The sequence below is a fragment of the Macrobrachium rosenbergii genome, chromosome 53 (genome assembly GCF_040412425.1).
Source record: "Macrobrachium rosenbergii isolate ZJJX-2024 chromosome 53, ASM4041242v1, whole genome shotgun sequence".
Lineage (NCBI taxonomy): Eukaryota > Metazoa > Arthropoda > Malacostraca > Decapoda > Palaemonidae > Macrobrachium > Macrobrachium rosenbergii.
The window spans coordinates 38,586,952-38,596,951 of record NC_089793.1 but is presented as its reverse complement, the minus strand read 5'-3'; positions in this window follow the sequence as shown (position 1 = coordinate 38,596,951).

The following is a 10,000-nucleotide window of genomic DNA, read 5'->3' as shown; positions in this document are numbered from 1 at the left end:
ATGCACTGCCCGCTGGTGGCCTGTGTTGTTGACAGCTATTGCGGTGCCAGACGCACGATCATGGCTAACTTTAACCTTAGATACTACTGAGGCTAGAGGGCTGCAATTTGTTATGTTTAATGATTGGAGGGTAGATGATCAAAATACCAACTTGCAGCCCTCTAGCCTCAGTAGTTTTTAAGATCTAAGAGCGAACAGACAAATAGCCAACTCAAAGTTTTCTTTTACATAAAACTGAGAATTAGGAATAAGGATAAGGAAAAGATAAGGTGAAGAAAAAGTCGAATATTAGAAGAAGGAGGAGGAGGAAGCGGAGGATGGGAAGATATATGAAGGAAATAACAGTAGAAGGAAAAGAAGAAGGTGAGCAAGAAGAATAAGAGAGGAGAGAAAATTAGGAGGAGAAGGAGGAGGAGGAGGAGGAGGAGGAGAGAAGAGTGGAAGAGGAAGAAGAGGAGAATGTGAGTAAGGGAGGGATAGGAAAAACAAAGAAAAATGAGCAGGATGTCATGAGAAGGAAGAAGGAGCACAGAGGAGGAGGAGGAAGAGGTAACGATAATAGGACGAAGAAGAGAAGTGCCATAATAATAATAATAATAATAATAATAATAATAATAATAATAATAATAATAATAATAATAATAATAATAATAACTACATGTCTCCAGGAATCTGTGCGTTTCTCACTCAGCAAAAGAGGTTCAAATCTAAGATATTCAAGACACTTAAAAAAATGTATTAACCATTTTATTTACATGGAATTTGTTTCTCAATCTCGTGGATGCAACCGGAAAATACTTACAAAAATCCACACAAGGGAGGCTTTTAGCACAGGTCAACGCAGGAAACAGTTAAGCTGTAGAGAAAATCTGGTTAGACTCTTATCGACTTACATAGCAATCTGCCACTGACCCACCTTGGTAATTAGTAAAATTTTTCAATTAGTCAATTTTTCAATTAGTCAAATTTTTCAATTAGTCAAATTTTTCAGTTAGTCCAATAATTTCAACTGGTCAAATTTTAAAATTTCCATCCTTTAATCTCGCCCATATTCCATCTGTGGAAACAATACTTGCATAAATAAATACCGAGTTGCTCAAAAGCTTTTAATAGGCAAAGAGTTGTATAGCTATCATTGATGTCCATGCATGAATTATGTGTATGTATCTTTGTATGTATGCATGTATGTATGCATGTATATATGTATGTACACAGGCATATGCAATTTTTAGTTCAGTGGAGTCCATCTTCCTGATTCCCTGACTATGAGGTTAGGTATACCTTAGTTTAACCAAACCACTGGGCTGATAAACAGCTCTCTTAGGGTTGGCCCGAAGGATTAGACTTATTTTACGTGGCTAAGAACCAGTTGGTTACCTAGCAACGGGACCTACAGCTTATTGTGGAATCCGAATCGCATTATACCGAGAAATGAATTTCTATCACCAGAAATAAATTCCTCTAATTCTTCATTGGCCGGCCGGAGACTCGAACTCGGGCCTAGCAGAGTGCTAGCCGAGAACTCTACAGACTCGTCCAACGAGGAACTATGACTATGAGGTAATTGTATGCTCGTACATTACCGAGAATTCTGATATCTAAAATAAAGCGAATTCGCATCAGATCCTCAGAGATGAATCTAATAATAATAAATACCAACAGGGGAAAAAAACACCAGATTTGTGACAGGTTTTGAAACATGGGTCAAAAATGCAATTAAGGGAAAAATATCCAAAGAAATCCAAGATCCAACCCAGTGGAGGCAAGGGCATAATGAAAGCAAGGCCACATTGACCACTTTTTCCGGCCGAGAAACCGTGCTTGTCTCACAAGACCTCCATTATGGGTCGGTCACTATACTGATCTAAGTTGAGAATTATGACTTAGGCGAAAAACAATATACCTAGAAATGCAAACAAAAGGAAAAATATTCTAGGCCGTAGATTTGATTCAGATTTTGCTCGGCCTAGTTGGTGAAAACGGAAAATGCTGTCGATGATCGACTTGTTAAAATAAACAAGTTTAAAATGCGCAGATGTTTCTTCGGCGCAATCGAGTTTTCTGTACACCGTATAATGCTGTATGAAATTCTCAGCCACGGCCCATGAAACTCTCAGCCGTGGCCCATGAAACTTTCAGTCACGGCCCGGTGGTGGCCCGTGTTATTTGCAGCTACTTTACATTAAAGCAGACGCACCATATCATGGCTAACTTTAACCTAATGTAATAAAATCACTGAGGCTAAGAGGGCAGCAATTTGGCAATGTTTGATGATTGGAGGATACATACCAATTTACAGCCCTCTCTAGCGGGTCAGGCAGTTTTAGGATCTGAGGCGGACAGAAAAGGCGGATGACAAAACATAGCCATCTCAATAGTTTTACGTTTACAGAAAAGTAAAAACGTTCCTCGTCAAATATCAGAAATTGCGAGAAGTGTTTTGAAATCAGTATCTGTATTCTGTTCTCCAAATCAAACCTCATGTGACTTTCACGAGCTTCCAGATCTGAAGAAACCTGGATAAGGAACATATCAAGAAACCCTCAAAAGAGGAGTTAAACAGACAACTGAATTGCTCATAAAAGTTTCGAAAATGTCTCAAAGTTCATGGTGAACATGGTGAAAGATAAAATGGATGTAATTTAAAATCCGTTGGTTTTGACCTAAATTCTAAAGTATCGACTTACAACCTAATATGTGGGTGTGCATAATATATGTGTATGTATGTATGTATGTATGTGTATGTATGTATGTATGTATGTATATGTATATATATATATATATATATATATATATATATATATATATATATATATATATGTAGATATAATGTATATATATACTATATATACATATATACACTGTATATGTACATATATATATATATATATATATATATATATATATATATATATATATACATACATATACATACATATATATAAAAAGAACTAAAACATATTTTGAGAAAACATGAACAGAAAAATTAAATTCTTAAAAAGTCTAAAATGCAGAAAAACCCCACGGAAGGCATGACACCCAGTACTCATGTCAGTAAAAAAAAAAATTATAATGGAGGATATAGATTATAGACAAATACAATGACATCTACTTACGCTTTTAAAGAAAAGGAAACCTTTCTAACTATATAGAGGTTTAGGGATGGTTACTGTGCTGCAATGATGGGCCACTTATGGGTAAGATGACTTAAGTTAACCGAAAGTTTGCAACAGAGGCGAACATAAGGAGAAAATAGAAAAGATACTGGAAATTATGAAATTATTATTATTATTATTATTATTATTATCTAACATGTGCAAATATTCACATGGAACATACCTAAATGCCCTTAACTACTAAAGGAAGTTTTAAAAAGGACGTATATTATTATTATTATTATTATTATTATTATTATTATTATTATTATTATTATTATTATTATTATTATTATTATTATTATTATTATTATTATTATTTTAGAAAGGATACTTCCAAAAATGACCATGAATGGACAATTGAGATAATGGCAAGAATGAAAAATAAATATGGATTAAACCAAAAACACAAAAATGCATTATACATACATGAATAGTATATATATATATATATATATATATATATATATATATATATATATATATATATATATATATTATATATATATAATGAAATTGCAAAGGACATATATATATATATATATATATATAATGAAATTGCATAAAGGACATATAAGTGCCTTATAACTTTACCGCTAATAAAGTTCATTACGGTGTAATTGCACCTTCATTTATTTTTATTCTCACTGTTCCCAATTTTTCATATATCGGCCGCTCATTCTACACTTTTGAAAACAATCAGGCTATTTCAGTATGAGGAAGCTCAAGAAATGGACAATATACCATAATTTAGATCATAATTTATCACCAAAATGTTAATTAATTAGATTAGTTCAATAAGCATTTCAGATCAAAATGCATATATAACACGCAAGTTAACCAAAATTTTTTTAACTATTGACTACAAGAGCATTAGCCTATTTCATGTGTATTTATGACTAAACCAGACATAAATTAACCATTAGCCTAGCTGGAGTGTATTTATGACCAAACTAGAAATGAATTAACAATTAGCCTAGATCATATGTATTTATAACCAAACAAGAAATGAATTAACCATTAGCCTATTTCAATGTATTTGTGATCAAACCAAAAATGACAAAGCCATTAGCCTAGGTCGAGTTTATTTATGACCAAACAGGAAATGAATCAGTTATTAGCCTTGATCATGTATATTTGTGATCGAACGAGAAATGAATTAACCATTAGCCTAGTTCAAGTGCATATATGACCAAACCAAAAATGAAATAACCATTAGCCTAGATCATGTAACATTATGACCAAACCATAAATGAAATAATCACTAGCCTAGTTCAAGTGTATTTAAGACCAAACCAGAAATGAAATAAATATTAGCCTAGTTCTAGTGTATTTATGACCAAACAAGAAATAAATTAACCATTAGCCAAGTTCAAGTGTATTTATGACCTAACCGGAAATGAAATAAATATTAGCCTAGATCAGTGGTTTTCAACCTGTGGGTCATGGCCCAATGGTGGGCCATGGGCAGTTCTGAGGGAACCATGCCACGGACATCTTCAAAATAGTATTAAAAAAATGAAAATTCATTTACAGTAAATGAAGGCTAGCGCTTAAACGCAGGCCAGTGCTTTCTTTCTTAAGTGGAAAAGTGTAATTTGAGTTTTGATTACAATGCACATGATTTATTTACAGTAAATGCAGGCCAGTGCTTTCTTTCATAAATGGAAATGTATAACTAATTAATAAAGTGTTTTGAAAAACAATTCCATAAATGAAAATGTAAAGCTAAAATGTTCTTAAAAATGCTTTATAATAATTCTATTATCATCATTACAAATTTCTCAAGGACAGTGGGCCATGAGTATTTAGGGATGCCAAAAATGGGCCATCGGCGCAAAACGGTTAAAAACCACTGGCCTAGATCATGAGTATTTATGACCAAACAAGAAGTGAATTAGACATTAACATAGTTGAAGTGCATTCATGACCAAACCAGAAATGCAATAACCATTAGCCTAGTTAAAGTGTATTTATGACTAAACTAGAAATGAAATAACTATTAGCCTAAATAATGTATATTTATGATCAAACCAGAAATGAAAATAACTATTAGCCTAGATCATGTGTATTTATGATCAAACAAGAAATGTGTAAATAACTATTAGCCTAAATCATTTGTATTTATGACTAAACTAGAAATTAAATAACCATTGGCCTAGTTTAAGTGAATTTATGACCAAACCAGAAATGAAATAACTATTAGCCTAAATCATGTATATTTATGATCAAACCAGAAATGAAAATAACTATTAGCCTAGATCATGTGTATTTATGACCAAACAAGAAATGAAATAACTATTAGCCTAGTTGAAGTGTATTTATGACCAAACCAGAAATGAAATAACCATTAGCCTAGATCATGTGCATTTATGACCAAACAAGAAATGAATTAACCATTAGCCTAGTCAAAGTGCATTTATGACCAAACCAGAAATGTAATAACCGATAGCCTAGATCATGTGACTTTATGACCAACCTAGAAATTAATCAACCATTACCCTAGTTCAAGTGCACTTATGACCAAACCAGAAATGAATTAACCATCAGCCTAGTTCAAGTGTATTTATGACCAAACCAAAAATTAATTAACCATTAGGCTAGTTCACGTGTATGTATGACCAAAACAGATGAAAATTAACCCTAGCCTAGTTCATGTATATTTATGATCAAACCAGAAATGTAATAACTATTAGCCTAGATCATGTGTATTTATGACCATACAAGAAATGAATTAACAATTAGCCTAGGTGAAGTGCATTTATGACCAAACCAGAAATTAAATAACTATTAGCCTAGATCATGTGCATTTATGACCAAACAAGAAATGAATTAACCATTAGCCTAGTTGAAGTGTATATATGACCAACCAGAAATGAAATAACTATTAGCCTAGATCATGTGTATTTATGACCAAACAAGAAATGAATTAACCATTAGCCTAGTTGAAAGTGCATTTATGACCACACCAGAAATGTAATAACCATTAGCCTCAATCATGCGATCTTATGACCAAACCAGAAATGAATTAACCATTAGTAGCCTAGTTGAAGTGTATATATGACCAACCAGAAATGAAATAACTTTTAGCCTAGATCATGTGCATTTATGACCAAACAAGAAATGAATTAACCATTAGCCTAGTTCAAGTGTATTTATGACCAAAACTTCAATTAATTAGCAGAGTTCATTTAGCATTTCAGTTAAAATTCCTAATATATCAGGCAAGTTAACCAAGAATTTTTAGATAAAGAGTGGAAAAGCATTAACCTAGTTAATTTGAATTTATGACCAAATCAGGAATGAAATAACCATTAGCCTAGCTCATGTGTGTTAATGACCAAACCAAAAATGAATTAGTCAATAGCCTAGATCATGTGTTTTTATGACCAAACCAGGAATGATTTAATCATTAGCCTAGAGCATGTGTCTTTATGACCAAAAGAGAAATGAATTATCCATAACCCTATTTCATGAGTATTTATGACCAAACGAGAAATACATTATCATTAGCCTAGAGCATGCGTATTTATGACCAAACCAGAAATGAATTTACCATTAGGCTATTTCACATGTATCTATGACCAAACCAGAAATGATTTAACAAAGTTCACTGAGAAATTATGACCAAACCACAAACTAATGAAATTATTTCACTGGACCTTCACGAATAAAATGCAAATGAATAATTCTAGTTTACTAAAAATAAAAGCAAAATCTCAGTTATTTCGATTCAATTTTACGTAAAGATGCGAAAAATTCATCCTAATAATTATACATATATTGCACTCGCCTTGTCAATGTGGCACTGATGGCCATATGCAAAAATTTTATCTTGGTTCATTAGTCTTATTAGTTCATTTTATAACTTAACACTAATAACTTTGTCTACTTCATTTAGCAATTATGAGCAAATACTAAAAAAAGCTAAGTTCACGGATCATCTATGGTTTAAATATATATATATATATATATATATATATATATATATATATATATATATATATATATATACATATATATATATATATATATATATATATATATATACATGTTGCTATATGTGTGTGTGTGTGAGTTATTTATAATTTTATATGCAACAGTTTTTAGACATGAATTGCATATAAAATTATGAAAAAAAAAAATGTGTAAAAGATAAAGGTTCAAAATGTATGTGTATATATATATATATGTATGTATATTATATATATTATATATATATATATATATATATATATATATATAGATATGTATATATGTATGTATATGTAGATATATTATATATATATATATATATATATATATATATATATATATATATATATATATATATATATATATATATATATATATATATATATATATATATATATATATATATATATATATATATATATATATATATATATATATATATATATATATATATATATATATATATATATATATATATATATATATATATATATATATATATATATATATATATATATATATGCCCAATCTACTGAGTATTTTCATATCAGCATGAAACCAGAACATGCATAACTAAAGAAAATAAATAGGCCAAGTTTACTGAGCACTTTAGACCAAATACAACCTAATCGAGTAACTAATTAAAACCGAAAAGCAAAATCACATAAGCCTATTCTCACTGAGCATTCAAGACCAAAGAGCAAAAGCATGAGCACAGTTCATTTAGTATTTACGTAGATATGCAAATAAATTTTCCTAATACATCGAACATTTACGATCAAACGTAAATACATTAGCCTAGTTCACTGCACATTTACAGGCAGAGCGCAAATAATATTTTAGGTTTTATTATTTAAGCATTTGTGGCGAAACACAAAACAAACCAGCCAAGTTTATTAAGCATTCATGACCATAAAAATATAACAGCCGAGGTTATTAGGCATTTACGACAAAAACGCAAATATATAAGCCTAGTTCATGGAGTGCTGACGACCAAAAAACAATTATGTCATTCCGTCATCCCAGCTCAATGAATATTTATGTCCATATGCAAATACAACAGGATAGCTTATTGAGCATTAACTACAAAGAAAAAATAAATCACCCACTTCCCTAAACATTCACGATAAAATAAACCAACAGATTTCACTGATCATCCATGACCTGATCAACCTAGTCCATTTAAAATGTCATATGCAAATCAGTCGGCAGAGCACAATAAGTGTTTACGGCTAAAGGGAAATTAACTGGTTGAGTTCATTAAGCATTTATGACCAAACGCAAATATATCAGCCTAGTTCATAGGTCATTTATGATTAAAGTATGAGCACTTGAGCTACACTGACATGAGATACATTCATTATTGGCAAAGTTAAACCTAAGCATTTACCACTACATGCAAGTAAGTCAGAACAGTTCGTTATAATTTATGATCTCGATGCCCACTTATTAGCCTAATTCACTTATACGGTTATGCTCAAAGGCAAATACAGCTGCCTGCTTCACAGAGCAATTATGATCACAACAAAATAAATCAGCCAATATATATATGTATAAGTATATGTATGTATGCATGTATGTATGTATATATATATATATATATATATATATATATATATATATATATATATATATATATATATATATATATATATATATATATTTGTCTAATCAGTGAACATTTACGACCTTAAGCAAAATAAGGAACAGCAGTTCACTAAAAATTCATAAAGAAAAAAAATCTGCCTAGTTCCTAAAACGTTCATATCCAAAACAGTATCATACTTGCCTAGTTCTTGGACCGTTTATGACCAAAACTCAAATAAACTAGTTTATTTCATTAAGTAATGACAACAAATGCAAGAAAATCAGCTGAGTTCACTGAATAATTTTTTTATAAAACTGCAAATACATCAACATGTTTCATTCCTAGTTATGACCAAAACGCATGCATACAAGGCTAGCTCAATCAACACTTTAGAGTAGAAGCAAAAATATATCAGCTCAATTTTATTATTCATTTACCACCAAAATGTGAATTTATTAGCCTAGTTTACTGAGCATTTAGCAACAAAATGCACCGATATCAGAACCAGTTCAGGGAACACTTATGACAAGAACTTAAGTAAATAAGAGCTATTATAACCAAACCACAAATAAAGCAGGCTAGTTCATTAGACCATTTATGCCACAGCATAAGTAATTCTTTGAGCATTTTTTAATGAAAATGAATACATAATGTATAATCAGCACGATAATTGCTCACCAAGTTAGGCTGATATTAATTTTTTAGTTTTCTGTAAAAGAAAACTATTGCGACGGCTTTTTTTCCGTCCGGCTCAGATCTATTGAGGTTAGAGGGCTGCAAATTATGTTGACTGGTCCACTTCAATCATCAAACAAACCAAATTGCAGCCCTCAGCCTTCAGTACTTTTACTTTATTTCAGGTTAGGGTTAGTCATCTTTCGTGAGTCTGGCAGCGATTTCCGGAGGAGTGCGACGCACCATTACTCAACCGTATCTGGGAGTAACTGAGCGTTGCGAGGTCGTAGCTGATAGTTTTATACAGCAATATACGCTGTACAGAAAACTCGATTGCACCGAAGACACTTTGGCGCATTTTTTTACATGTTTGCTTTGTCATAGATGCTCAATTACCTAGGGGAGCATAGAACATTTAGCATTTATGATAAAAAACAAATAATGCCGACCTAATTCGGGAAGCATTTAAGACCAAAATAAAAATAAAAAAATTCAGCAGAGTTCACTGATCATTTACGAATAAAACACAAATAAATCAGACTAGGTCACTGAGTATTCATGACGAAACCTAAAAAGTCAGTCTCGGTCACTGAGCATTTGTAACCAA